This window comes from Chironomus tepperi, unplaced genomic scaffold (assembly GCF_022539635.2).
Source record: "Chironomus tepperi strain 1889 unplaced genomic scaffold, CSIRO-AGI_Ctep_v1 contig_89, whole genome shotgun sequence".
Lineage (NCBI taxonomy): Eukaryota > Metazoa > Arthropoda > Insecta > Diptera > Chironomidae > Chironomus > Chironomus tepperi.
The window spans coordinates 1,946,993-1,960,336 of record NW_027226211.1 but is presented as its reverse complement, the minus strand read 5'-3'; the positions used below and the strand labels follow the sequence as shown (position 1 = coordinate 1,960,336).

At 33.6% G+C, this 13,344-nt stretch overlaps 1 protein-coding gene across 2 annotated transcripts in view; it reads right to left on the bottom strand.

Moving 5' to 3' along the window:
• The window catches only part of shakB (shaking B), a 272,520-nt gene that overhangs the window by 103,419 nt on the left and 155,757 nt on the right, over positions 1–13,344 (bottom strand). The window contains exon 1 of one of the 2 annotated variants that reach the window (XM_070635419.1): positions 13,173–13,298. The exons of the other annotated variant lie outside the window; for it this stretch is intronic. The gene's annotated coding sequence lies outside the window, so the exon portion shown is untranslated. Of the gene's footprint in view, positions 1–13,172; positions 13,299–13,344 lie in introns of those variants that run through there. 2 annotated transcript variants of the gene reach the window in all.

Sequence of the window (13,344 nt, the reverse complement as noted above, 5' to 3'; positions counted from 1 at the left end):
GTTTAGCAAGCAATTCTGACTCATTCATAGTATTCTATTAAGCTTTTATCATGATAAGTTCTCCGAGACTAACACAACGACCTTCACAAAGATATAAAAGATGACAGAAAAAAAAAACTAAAATTCATGCAGAATTTGATTTAAGTTTCTGTCTCTTATGCTTGTTCCTAAGCACAAGATTTATGTAGATGTGGATAAATGCGAAGAAAAAGGGATATGAATAACATCATATACCAAAAATATACGCCTAAAATAAATAAATGTATTTATTCCGACTGTTATCGCAGCAGCAAGCATGAAAAAATCGATACATGAAAATGTCAAGCAATCGAGATGATTTCTCCCTTATTGCAATAACTTTAAAGTTATTTGGTAGAAAACAAGCCATTCTTTTGCTACTCGAAATTGTGGTGTGCGTGAAAGCCTTACGACAACAAAAATATTAGTAAATAGAATTGGCAAAAAGTAAGCTGTAAGTATCCATCTATTTGAGCTGTAAGTAAATGAAAGGAAAGACGATGAAGTTGAAGCATGTCTGAAGGGAAACGTTTTGGAGCGTTTTTGTTATGTAATCAGATTAATATTCGATTTGTGAAGTAATAAGTGAATGGATTTGACTTTTGAGATGAGATTCAGTACTGTACCTTTTCGGACCTACAGTTTTTATTGGAACACGAGCTACTGTCGTGCTCTGAACATTTCAAAGACATGATTGCAATAAAAGTTGCCACCTGATATACAAAGCTGGCTGCCACTAATTCATTGTTTTCGCTTGGCTTTAAGTATACGACCAACTCGTCGCCGTGGTGGCAACATTTCAATTTGTGCCGATCGGGAAAAAGGACCTGATGTACTCTATAATCTACTTTGTCACAACTTTTGAGCTGGATGTCATAAAGAAGCCATAAAGCTCAAGCTATGAAGACACACTCAGTGTCAAAAGCAGAAGTACTGCATCCAATGCATAAGTCGTGCTTTTTGACTAGATTGGTGGAAAGAGCAGCATTGGAAATGTCCATAGTCTTAAGATTAAACTCTAACAAAGGCTATCTACACAATTGGTCAGTTTGCAGTAGAGCTTAAGTAGAGTCGGACTTAGTACAGAAAATTCGACACATGTTAACTCGACGCTGTATGACCCGAGCAACACAGTGCGAAGATCACACGGCATTGTCTAATCGACAATTTTTAATAGAATTAATTGCTTAGCAGTAAGGATGAAGCAGTCGACAAGCTTATAGTCATGTCTATTGTATTAAAAGGTGTCTTCGAAGTATTCCCTGGCTTTCCTGGACTCAGTCTCGATTAAATTCCAGTCTCAGTCTCGATGTTCATTGGAACCGAGACTTCAGAAAGCCTATTCTAACAACAGCTGAACAATCAGACACAATAATATCAAAAAAGCTCAATTTTCCACAAAACACCTTTTAAAATGAAGGAACAGAAAGCGAAATGGAAAAGAAGAATTTATTCAAAACTTTGCTAGTTTAGAGAAAATGATAGCAATGAGGATAAAAAGTTTTTTTTTCTCTCTTTTACATTTATTCTTCTGTGCTTTTAAAGGCCCCCCTACTTGCCTTGTGTATTTCCTGTGTGATATTTTTATTTTTTTGATGGTATGCAAGGAGAAATACCAGAGATCACAATCAAAAAGGAAAGTTTTACTACAAAAAAAAAGAAAATATTAATCTTATGAACAGCACAAAAAAAAGAATGAGGAACAATATTTCAACGATATACGGGTAATATGCAGGTTTCCATCATTTATTATATAAATAGATATTTTTATACTTTTTTGTACCTTAACCCCCACCACGACCATGAACATTGCTTTTCTCACATATATCCACAATTTTTTAATGTTAAGTAAAGTTTTTCATTTCTTCGTCTTCCTCTCATTTCCCACATAGGCCCTGATTTTTTTTAAAAAAAACTTTTCCAACTTTTTTATGGCAAGGAACAACAAAAAAAAAGTATAAGAAATTGTGTGTACGGTATATACACACGTATTAAGCAGTTATCCAAGTCTACCTTCTATGTCTCCCTTCCAGTTCCCATACACAGCCATAACACACAAAAACCACGATTACGAGGAGTGAAGGCATTTAATGTATATTTTATGCGTATTCTTTTACATCATTGAAGCCATTTTTTAACATCCTAACATTTTCTTCCTCTTCCTTTTTTCACTTAGAGGAAAAATCTTATTTTTTTTCGGAAAATTGTTGGAAATAAATTTTCTTCGTCTAAATACCACACACATATACGCACACACGTTGGTAGGGCAACAAAAAGTTTCACGTTCATTCAGACACAAAAAAATGAGAAACTTTTCTTTTTAAAGATATCTCCAAATTCTCATTAGTTTCTCGCTTAGTTCTTACTTTTTTGTTGCTGCTGATGCTCGTTACGTTAAGTTGAAAATGAAATCTCAAAAGAATCAAAAGGTAAAGGAATGAATGGGAAGGATGAAATGATGAATGACGAGAAATAAACCTTTTAGTGATGAGTTTTGAGATTCATTTTAGTTCTTTTTGGAAGTATGGGTTTTGGGGGAAATTTGCTGAGTTTATAAACTTTCCAATTTGAGGGAGTAAGGAATAGAGGTGAAAACTGAGTTGAGTATCTCAAGCCTCAGGTACTCATTGTACAATGTCAGAGTGAAATTGTACAATTTTCGCCAAGCACCTCTCACAGGTAGAGCTTATGTCAGAATTTGGGCTATAGACAGGTAATGAACTATGATGGGTTGTTCTGTTGAGCTGCGAAAGATGTGCAATCTCGAAAATTTTTTCGAAAATTTGTGAATTTTGACCAGTTAAATAGAAATTTTAATAGCAATCGAACGCGAGGAAGGTCTCTCCATGAGAGCTGTTAATAGAGAAAGAACGGAATTTGGTATCGGTAACTGGCAGACGGAAGCCAGCGATAGATCTAGCATTAGGAGACGTCTAAAGAAGGTCATGAAACAAAATTGATATGTGCGACCAGCGAAGTAAGTAAGTAATAAAGGTACGGAGTGAGGGGGAGGTTTAACCCATACTAATGAATACGTTCCGAACTGGATTAATAATTTGGTTTGGCTTAGAACCACTAATGACTCTAAAGACCTTAAAACGACAGTGATTATCAGCATTTTAACTAAATAGCCTGAAAAATTCAGGTTAAACTTGAATGTTCGGTCTAAACTCAATTTTTAATCATTCGCTGATATATTTGCTGACATCATTTAATACCGAGCGACACAATAGATGAAAGCTTCGCAAAGAGGAAGACACCGCTTCATGAATTGAAATTATCAAGCTATGATTGTTCATTGTTCATCTCCAGTTCATTTAGATACCATTCTTCTATAATCTATTTAAGCTATTGATAATTTGCCTGCCTACACTCAGTACCTATCATTCCTTTGAAATATTCTTAATCAGCAAACAATAAGACCTCAAAAAGCACAGATATCAAAGTAATTCATTTAACAATTTAATTACTCAACAAAAGGATTAAAAGAGTAGAAACAAAAGGGAATGTAATTGAGCATCATCTCTCTTTTTCCCATTTACATTACAGCACTCATTCAACCAATAACAGAAAAATTTATGAGTATTTTTGCGGTATAGAAATTCAATTCCTTTTTACAATAAATGCTCCTCGAGGATGAAACAATGAGGATGTGCAAAATAAATACATACTTCATCTTTAGAGATTCTTGTCTGCCACTCAAAATCCTCGATGTAATAATTACTTTAAAAGCATCTTTTACAGTTCTAGTGACTGATTGTTACAAGATTTTAATGAGATATACTCAAGGAAATATCTCTTTGATAAAATTTATGGGGTTTCATTTGAGTAGTCATTACTTTGTAGAATTATCATTTAAATGATGCAATTTACTTCTTATAAGAGATTTAGCAATAAAATGAAATAAATGAGATGCTTGAGAGAGCTTTTGTGGTGAGGCTTCGAGAAATGAAGAAGACTAAAAGCTTGAATTGAAGATGGATTTTGTATTATTTGGTGAATTTTGGAGTTGAAAAGCTTGGGATTTATGAAAATTGTGAGAAATTAGATAGAATATTTGAAGAAATTATGTTTCAGTAGCTGATGAGAGTGGCTGAGTTGTCCAGGTACCCAAAATTATCCAAATACTTAGATTCAATACTTTTGTGCCCACACAAATGCACAATTAAATCTAGACTAGATTCAGTCAAGGTTTTAGGTCTTCTTGGTCAATTAATCATATCCGAACTGCAAATAGTCGGTGTAATACACTTTGGTTTAGTGTAGGATTCAGTTCAAATGACAGAGCCACATTGACTTAATACGATATTTTGGACCAATTACCGTCAGGTCCAAATACTCTAAATCAAATTAATGTCTGCATAGTTCTAGATTTTGAATCGATTAACTGACTATTTGTAATAGTCCTAAACATTCCGAATTTGTAGAAGTTCTTGAAGGAAAGAGCCTGCTTCAGACGTTTTCTCAGCGCGGTAATGAGCAATTGTGAGCTCCTTCCGAGGAAGCATGCTAATAGGTAGCCGAATAATGCTTTTTAGATTAGAAGCATTTTTAGAAGCATCGTCAAATGACCACGTTTGAGCTCAAATTACAGAGTTGGACTTATCAATTGTAGCACCAGAAATCAGTATTGACTTGAATTGGACTTGTGACTATTTTTCGGTCAGTATCAAACAGTATGTTCTCATTTATTACCAATTTAAATGATACCAGATAAAAATGTTTGCTTAAAGCATTTTGCAGGTTTAAACTCGATTGGAACTGTCCAGATTCCTCAAATTCAGACGTCATTCATACACAACCTGATAAAATTCTCTCCCAACATTAAAATCATTCCAAATTTTTGAAGTATGTAATCTTAAATCCTTAAAATACATAAGAGTAAATTCATCTGCATCAATCCCATACCAAAATACCAAAAAACATGAACAATAGTTCCTCAAAATCCATCCAAATGTATTTTTTTGCAAACTTCAAAGCACTCAACATCATCGACATCTCTTAAATTGCCCATAAAAATTCCTTTCCATACAATTAACACTCTTGTTGAAAGACACTCAGCATTGGAAAAAGGCATGAAAGAAAGCCTTATTTTTTTGTACACAATAAATTCCTTTCTACACACTCAATCGGATTTAAAAGCTTTTTTTACTTCTCATGATTCGATATTTTCAAGGAATAAATGTACACATAAATGTATTAACAAGTATATATCTTAAAATTCAAATGCATTTTAACACATATTTCCCATTCCGGATGTTATGTATACATTTCACCGAAAGGAATTTAATTATGCAATGTTTCAAAATCAAAATCGCTTTGCATCATGTATCCAAGATAGTCATAAATGTTGTGTGTTACAGCACATATGCATCATATGCTATATCTCACTGAATGTGTCAGGTTATTTTTCTTCTTATCAAACAGCAAAGCGTTTTTAGATGCCGGATGTAAATATGAAAAGCTCTTTTTTTATTCCTTCAGCTTCTTTCTTTCTTGAAATTCAATTAACAGTAAAAAAATATGAAAAATGCATTCTCATCTTTCCATTTCTGCCGTCATGGCTGTTGATGAAATGTTTCATTCATTCATTTTATTTTTCATCTTGCTTACTCTATCTTCTGTCTCACTCACTCACTCATACATTCCAAAACCGTTTTTTCATACATATAATGCGATTTAACAGCAGAAGCAAGTAAAGCTTCAAAAAATTTCAAGTGAAAATATTTTTGGTGCAAATTTTTTAATGGGAAAAGGATTGTTGATGTCTATTTTTTGTCTTATTGTCCATCTGTATGCTCAATATATGTGTTATCGACTGTCTATATGTCTATCTGCTCTTCTGTCGACTTATTTTTAGGTCTATTACAGGAATTTATACTAAATCAATTTTCCAATGCTTTAAATTGTGTATTAAGTAAGAGTAAATGGTCAATCCTTGTACTGTCCATCTGTCCGATGTATCTGACAGCAATGCTGGCAGGACTTTGGGAATCCAGACTCTTAAAGTCCAAAAAGGCGGTATTACTTGTGTACAAACTTCAATGTAGGCAGCTCCACTTCGGAGTCCTGCCAATACTGTCTGACAGTTCGTTGCAACGTTTGAATGTCCAGTGGGACGTTTGTCGGTCCATTGGAACGTTTGTCGGTCCATTGGAACGTTTGTCGGTCCATTGGGACGTCTGTCAGTGCACTTTAATGCTTCCGTGTTTGCTTGTCATTTTTATGAAATCTGTCTGATTTTCGGCCTGACTTTTTTTCATCTGTCTGATTGACCGTCTGTCAATTATCAATCTAACTGTCAACTTGTTCGCATGAATGAGCATGTGTTGCATCATTTGTCTGCCTGTGTACCTGTATTTCTATCGGATTGTATGACTATCTGTCCTGTTCTTAATTAGTCTACCTATAGATACGTTTGGATCCGTTTGTAGGATCATTTGATTGTTTATTGTTCTGATAATATGTCCATATGTTCGAGTTTCAGCAAGCACTTGGAACAGATTCAATTCAAAGTTCTATAAATTTGGCTTTAAGTTTGTCCATCTTCATAACTAATTTGGGGATTCGCGATATCCAGACTTTCAAGAAGAATTCTCAAAGAATCATTAAAACCGAGACTGCATGTCGGAGCATGGTTCCAGTAATTAAGTAAGTAAGAGACTATTTCCCCACCTAATCCTGACTCAAAATCTAATCCTACATCTTAAAATCCCCAAAAAGCTTCCCATTCAACTCACATCCTGAATAAATTTCATTACTGCTTTACAAAACTGGTTCTGATGTTTGTATATATACTCATACATACATGCTTTCATGGTTGGTTTTATGTGATGCGGTTGAATTAACATATAGTGAGTGTGAAGGAAATAGGAAGAGGAATAAATGAAGATTTAGTGCATGAAATGAATTAGATTTTAACAACATTTTTGGATTATATGCGGATGTGATGTCCTTATATCCATGTATATGTCTATTATATTCTCATCCTCTACCATTTTAGACTATCTCTATATGACATAATCATCGATTCTACAAAATTTTGCTGTTATTATTAGCGAACAATGATGATAACACAAAAGGCATAAAATGACAAAAGGATTTTCATATATTATGCATAACAATATAATAACAATGATGAATCTTGATATTCCTTTAATGTCAATAAGAAGACTTAAGTGGAATAATAAGAATAAGGAACTTGTTCATGCTCCCTTCTTTTTTTGGTGTTTATTGTTATCACCTTAAAATTGTCTTACAATATGAATTAATAACAACACCATGGATGAGAAGTGGAGAGACAATGGGAAGTCAAATATGTTGGCAATTGTGAGTGGGATGTCCATATTTTTTCGATGTTAGATAGCATTACATTGCTAGTTCAATATAGTTTAGAAAATGGGATAAATGATTCTATTAGATATTTTATGATGTACAGGATAGTCATATCAGAGGATTGCAAAGAGAAAAGATGGTTCATGCAGACGCAATGTCTGTCATGTATAATACCGAGTCTCGCGACTACGAGAATCTGAAATATACATATACATAGCTCAATCCAAATGACTCCTTCTATTCATAATATGCTCATATAAAGTATTCATTCGAGCTCTGGCTGACTAGAGTCAAGATAAAGATATAGAGTCCATCAAGAGTCGATACGTGAAATCAAGCATCTCATTAAACGGCGTTGCGTCTGTTCCCCTAACGTACAAAGACTAAACTAGTCTAAATAACCATATTGGTGAGTAAACTTAATCAACATGTTTGATCCGGAAGGTACACGGCTTACAAAAAGTAAAAAATCTTATTTCAGATTGACGTGGCTCAGTTGCGGGACCGGATTTGGTTAAATTCAGAAAACCACGCCGACCTAGGGTCACAATTTTCACTAATGCCACGTCGTGCCTATCGGATCTAATGTGCTAATTAGGAAACTCATCAATATGCTCATTCAAACTGTTATTGATCACTTTTTCATGCTACATTTCTAAATCTATAATAATTGTTAACTTTTTAGCGACTGTGTCATTGTGAATAGAATCACATTAATAATGTTTGTCATTCTGGTCTAAGTTCCCTCTAGGTTTAGATAATATTGGTAAAGTTGAAGTTTATTAAGCCCCGTTCCTTTTACTCCTGATAGAAACCCAATTTTGCTGGGTATATATGTGTCTACTTGTCATTCTTGACGGGATTGTACTAGTGTACTAGATAATCATCAACATTATCACACAAACTCTTTGTGGTCACCCCAAAAAACCATTAAATCACCTATCGTCCTTCCCCATTCACTATAAAATCCACTGTCAAACAATATCCCATACACAAAAATAATTTCAGCACCGCTTATTACACGATAATAATTTCTGTTTGCTTGCTGTTTTTTTGTTTTGTTGTTTAGCTCGACTGTGTGTTCATTATTTGAAAATCAGAATGGGATTAAATGAGTGTGTCTGGATGAGAGATTTCGAAAATACAAAAAAAAGAGATGTGCAATAAAAAAAAGGCATATGTGGAAGGATATAAATTGAAAAGCCTTAGTCTTTTTTTTGTTTGTGTCCCTTTTCTTCTCGTCGTTCTCAATTGTAATAAAACACATTTCCAGGTCTCCCCATTCGATCATTCAATGTTGTCATTGTTTTCACCACTGTATGCCGGATCTCAGAGTACCTTTTTTTTGTGTGAGGTACAATTTTACATTTTAATGGCAGTTGTTTTTATTCACTCACTCATTCAATCATTTCCTACCTTTTTTTACTGTTTCTGTGCCAAGTTTTTCATGCTCACTTGTGATGCTATTCATATGTTTTGATATTGTAGGGATTCTAGATTGGGGGTTGTACTTGAGACGTTTTTAAGTGAGGATTAAATGGATTTTTTTATGAATGAAAATGAGCAGTTCTGGGAAGTAGAGGCTTTTATGGTTTTGTATAATGTAGGAAGAATTGGAATGGAATCGATTAGTTTTAGGAATGAATTTTAAAAATGATTTGGACTTAAAATGGGGATTTTTAGACGATTTTGGTCTATAATTCTTGGTTGTCTTCTTAATCAGACTCAATTATAGGTCTTTACATTCAAAATGAGACAAGATACTGGGAATAATATTTGAAACCGACGAAAAGCTCTTTGGAAGTGAACTCGGAATTGCTGATTTAAGGATTCGACAACCATAGTTCTTAGTCATTACATACTAATTGAAGATTGGGGAGGCCAAAGTCTTACTTCGAAGCGTACTTAATGTTGAAGACATATCTTCTTATCAGAGCTCAAAGTCGACTGTACATGGAGTCAAGTCGATTTGAATCAACTGTTGCGTTCATAATTCTTGTCGACTTCGAGCTCTGTTTCTCATTAAATGCACCGTTGACTCTATACTGGGACATGTACTTGAAAGGATAGATTAAAAGCTTACCCTCACAATCCTGCCTGAATGGTAGCTGCCTCGCTATATGAAGAAAGGGATAGTAAGGTTGGCAACCTTTCATCTCTGAACCCAACATGAAGAATGAATGCAACTAGATAACTAGAAAATAATTGCAACCTTTAATAATTCAAATTAGGCAGAAGTTATCGAAAGAAAGAGCTGTCTACAGACGTTCTTTAAGCGCGGCACTGGGCCCCCATACGCTTTAGCCAAGGAAGTAAGTAATAATTCAAATTAACACTTAACTTTTACCCATGATTCCCATGTAGCCCCCAGTAACTCAAAACCCCTAAAGTCATTCATGCAAACTCATTCTCAAGTCAGAGAAAAATGTGTCAATTCGAACAAAAAACTGAAAATGAAAATGAAAAGTGAACATTCGATAAGGTTATAAATAGTTCTAATTATTTACAGCTTACTGCATTCTCACACGGATAATTTGAAGTAGAACAAAAAGAAGCGCTTCGTTGTATAAGAAAGTTCAATATTCAAACATAATCTGGGTCATACCTTGCCTTAGTCGATAATATAGCATTGATTCATTCATGTATGACAATCTATTTGTAATCATTAACAATGATATTTGAGTTTCGACATAGATTTTTAGTGAAGCGAATAAATAAGACTGCAAATGACAGCCGAATGAAATGACAAAAACAAGGCACATATACAGCACATAAGCGAAACGAAAAAAAAAATAAGCAATTTTTTAAAAAATCGCATCAGTTGTTCAACTATTGTCATCTCTATCTATCATTCTCATAGCATTTTTGTTTCAACTACAATGAATCGTTCAGCATTTTTGTGAAATAAACAAAAAAAAAATAGTTGTCAGTTGTGCATTTTTTTTCGGTGCTAGTTTTGAGAATATTAGTTCAGAGGATGCTATTGTAGTCGGTTTGTCCTGTATTTGGATTGTTTTGGTGATGGACTAAGTATAGGAAAGTTTAGTTGACCTAATATTTGGTACACAGGTAGCTGTTATGTGTTGAAATAGGATTAAAAATGAAAATAGGAACTAATTAGTCTCTAGCTGATTTTTGGCAACTTATAGTGATTGCAATCTATTCATTTGAAGGTTTAGAGTAGCTTACTTCAATTTAATGAGCTTTATTAACTGTGTCTGCATTTTAAAGTGATGCTATTTTGAATTTCGAGTGGTTTACAACTTTTTGAACCTAAATAAAGCTAGAATAGAGTACAATAGACTCTAATGTACTCAAATCGACTCAAGTCGACTCAAATCGACTCAACTCGACTTGTACTGACTCAAAACAACTCAACCCGACTCTAATCAACTCTATTTGATTCAAATTGACTATAATTGACTCTTATGGACTCTAATTGACTCGAACCGACTCTGTTCAACTCTAATCGACTCAAATTAACTTTAGTCGACACAAATCTACTCGAAATAACTCAAATCGACTCAACCCGACTTAAATAAACTCTAATCGACTTAAATCAACTCAAATCGACTCGATTCTGCACAGATTTTGACCTCTACTAATGACAAAATATTCAATTCTGTGGCACATGTATATCCAGCCGTTCCTACTATGTAGTTCTCATTATGACAGCTTATAATCATTTGCAAAATGGTTGAAATAATGATTTTAATTAAATTTGCTTCAATTTTTCGAAAATACAAGCTTTGATTGTTATGCAAATGGTTTAAAATGATGAGCCATGATACGAATGTTAGTAACATATCAACAATACCAAAAATTTTGTTCCTAACCGTCCCTAACAATAATCAAATGAATAATGGTTGAATTATGTGACGCTATTATAAAATAATAAATTTATTACAACATTTTTGGCTAAAATATTTTTGTATTTAGTAAATAAAATTTTTAGGTCATATCCATATGATTTACATTGTCGTATATGTTACGTAATTTTTAATTTCATAACATAACATTCATAATAGGATGCATGCGTATGAGGATTATTTATGTGAGGGAGACTTTTTAAGGGAAATTGTTATATTTCCTTAAAACATTTTTCCTTTTGTCTTTAGTCATGTCTGGATGAATAAATTTAATTTTTCATGATTTGTATATTATTGTTATTTATTGATTTATTTCCTTCTTTTTGTGGTAGGTTGTGTGAATGGGATGGAATTTTTGAATTATTTTCGGAAATAATTGCAAGAATGAAGAATGAATCCAAATAAATGTTTTTTGAGAATTTTTCTTTTTGAAATTCTTTTAAATTGTTTAAAATATCATAAGGTTTCGATAAGAAAATAATTGTGAACATGGTGGTGTGATTGCATCATATTACATACTATGAGAATGCTTAGTGTCTGTTAGGGAAGACGATTGATAATATCAACGAATTAGATATATTGTAAAAGACTTCAATGTCAGCTAGCTTTATATCCCAAACTGACAAAATGAAATTCGAATGTTAGAGTCAGCTTTAGACGTTCCATACTCGCAGCAAAACTCCTGAAAGGAAGCTGTCGATAGAGACAGTATTGCATTTGGTATTGGAAATTGACAGGCGGAAGCCGGCGATAGAACCAGTTATAGGCAACATCTGAGAGAGGTCATGGATCATAGTTGATCTGTACGGAAAGCGAAGTAAGTAAGTAAGTTTACTCGCAGCAATATGCTCATGTGAGCTCAACCCATCCAAGTTAGTTCATAAGTATTAAATAAGCATCCTCACATCGGAACATGGTTCCAGTAAATAAGTAAGTATTGAATTATAAATTTATATAGATTTAGATGCTTTCTTAGTAAACTGTACTTTAGAATTCGCCAAAAAATTATACAAGCAGAACATGCATGCTTGTAGCTTTCCAGCGAACCCCACTTTGCTGTAATAATGATTTCATTATTTGTATATGACTACAACATGCTAAGTACAACATAATTTCAAAATTGACACAAAAACTTCATGATCTTTAAGTTCAGTCTTTAACAGAGTCTCTAAGACGACTTGAATTGTGTATGGAAATAGTCTCTCTATTTATCAGTGCTGGGCAAATTTTAATTCTCCACAGCACACATTAAGAGTAAGCATTGAAGGAATTTCCAATAATTTTTTGAGACACACTAGTTAGTGCCGCGGCACACATGTTGCCCACCACTTTTCTATTTAATTAGAGTACACCTTAGTACTAGCCCAAATAACACAAATCAGTCAATCGATCGAAAATTCGACCCTGGTCTGCGTGACTTTGATGTGATGCATTTGGTTAATATCCGGCATCATGCAAGAGCAACGCCGTCCTGTTGCCAAATTTTGGATCAAGCAACCAAATTGTGCTATTCGACTAGTGAGCACTATTCGCTATTTTCTTACTGCAAGCCAATTGCAGTTACGATTTAATGACTTTTAGCTAATTTTCAACTATTATTAATTTTCCAAGTAATTTATGCCTATAGTGGACCAAATAAATGTAGAAAAATTCACATAAACATATCGCGTTCCACATAAATTCATTAATATTCACAACAACCCACACAAATGTCCATAGATACACTAATTAAATAGTATCAACTATACATTTACAAGCCAAAAAGTCAAAACTATATAATTTTTGATCATATGATTAAGCCCCTCCAATTTAGACTATTTCAATTAATAAATTACATTCTTCAACATTATTAATTTTCCAGTCTGACTACTAATCAACCTCTAAGGTCATTCCATTTTTGTGTCAATGATAGAGAATAAAAAATGATATTCAATTTTCTAAATTAAATACCTTCAATTAATATCTAATATCCATTCAGTGTTGCTTTACAAAAACTTTCATGATATTCGCTAAACATTTTAACATTCATTCCTTATCGTCAACAAAACCGAGTAAATTGATAATTACAAGTTGTGCTATCAAGCCAGCGACTGTGGATGGTAAGGGAGAATGGGAAAAAAAA